The following is a 1,929-nucleotide window of genomic DNA, read 5'->3' on the forward strand; positions in this document are numbered from 1 at the left end:
GGAACCTTCTTTGTTTATTGAGTTTAAAGTCTTAATCTTGTTATTTGCCTGCTGTTTGATCTGTGTTAACTTTACTCTGTTTTTATTGCATTGCTCTGTTTTCCCGGATTTGTCTAGCTCGACCACCCACTCGACCTACACTCGGTCGAGTGCTGCTCGAGTTCATCCCCAGAACTCTTGTTTATGATCTGTGTTTGTCTTGTTTCATTCCTGTTTAATTTCCATTGCATTCACTTAGCATCTAGTTCATTACCTGTCTTGCATTAGTTCATATCTAGTGTTTACAGTTTCTGTTTCTGTTCTTAGTTCATAATCATTCTGTTCTACTTGCATCTAGTTCTTAGCTCTTGTAGTTTATTTTCTGCATTTTATCATTATCATCATAGGATTGTTAGTGACAAACATCCTTTCATATTTGTCTTAACTTAGATTCATATGCATATCTTGATTGTTCACAAGCACTCAGACTGGATTGACACCCCTTATACTGCAACTGCATAAGGGGAATTGAAACACCCATCATTCCATATCATACCATTGCACACACTCATTCACCACCATCACACAACACAATAAATCATGTTTCAATTTGGCGCCGTTGCCTGTTTGAGTTAGTTTTTGTGACATTTAGGATCCATATTAGTCTAAGATTAAGTCCTTGTATACATTTGTGAAGTTTCTGCACTTGAATCTTGTGTTTGGGGTTGAAGTTCCGTTTCAGGTACCACTCGACCAGTCACTCGACCACCACTCGACCGGGTAGTGCTCGAGCACTTGATCGAGCCAGACCCCGGATCTCTGTAAGCCTCTTTTTCCAGTTGCCCTACCTTCCTACTTGAGCCTGTGCTCAGTCGCTTGCTCGGGAAAAATCGTTTGCGTTCGTTGATGCACACAAGGTCCAAAGGAAAGGACAATCTTCTAAGGCATAGTGACAGCATCAACAAGTTGAACAAGGGTTTGGGATCCAAGAAGAAGAGAGTTGTTCAGCAACAACAAGAGGTTCCAGTAGCTATGGATCAGCAAGATCAGGTTCAGAGACCAAGACATATTGGTGCTGGAGATGCACCCAACACACACAACCAAAGAGCTGGCATTGTACCACCAACAGTTGCAAATAACAACTTTGAGATCAAGAGTGGATTGATTTCAATGATTCAGGCCAATAAGTTTCATGGATTGCCTATGGAGGATCCACTTGATCATCTTGATGAGTTTGACAGAATTTGTGGTCTTACCAAGATCAATGGAGTAAGTGAAGATGGTTTCAAGCTGAGGTTGTTCCCTTTCTCTCTTGGGGACAAGGCTCATTTATGGGAGAAGACTCTGCCCACTGGTGCTATCACTACTTGGGACCAATGTAAGAAGGCTTTCTTGGCAAAATTCTTCTCCAATGCTAGGACAGCAAGGCTGAGGAATGAGATCTCTGGATTTGCTCAAAGGAACAATGAGAGCTTTTGTGAAGCTTGGGAAAGATTCAAGGGCTACCAGACTCAATGCCCTCATCATGGTTTCAGTATGGAGTCATTGTTGAGCACATTGTATAGAGGAGTGCTTCCCAAGTTCAGAATGCTTCTTGACACAGCCTCCAATGGAAACTTCCTCAACAAGCATGTGGATGAAGGCTGGGAGTTAGTAGAGAATCTTGCTCAGTCAGATGGCAATTATAATGAAGATTATGATAGGACCATAAGGAGTTCCTCAACTGATCAAGAGGACAAGTACAAGAAGGATCTGAAGATGGTCAATGAGAAACTTGACAAGATACTCCTTAGCCAGTCCAAATCTATTCACTTCATTGGTGAAGAAGAAGCTCCAGTTCAAGAGGGGGAGAATGAGTTTGCTGAGCTTTGCTATATGCAAAACCAAGGTGGATTCAAGGGCTACAATCAAGGTGGTTTCAAGAACAACAACCTATCTTATAGGAGCACC

The 1,929-nt window shown here is 41.9% G+C and overlaps 1 non-coding gene across 1 annotated transcript; it reads right to left on the minus strand.

Moving 5' to 3' along the window:
- Positions 1–1,404: 1,404 nt before the first annotated feature.
- Positions 1,405–1,511, minus strand: LOC147944736 (small nucleolar RNA R71). Its single transcript, XR_015558601.1, has one exon. It is a non-coding gene; the product is annotated as a small nucleolar RNA R71 (small nucleolar RNA).
- Between the last annotated feature and the right edge of the window lie 418 nt (positions 1,512–1,929).

This window comes from Camelina sativa, chromosome 5 (genome assembly GCF_030686135.1).
Source record: "Camelina sativa cultivar CO46 ecotype springtype chromosome 5, ASM3068613v1".
Classification (NCBI taxonomy): domain Eukaryota; kingdom Viridiplantae; phylum Streptophyta; class Magnoliopsida; order Brassicales; family Brassicaceae; genus Camelina; species Camelina sativa.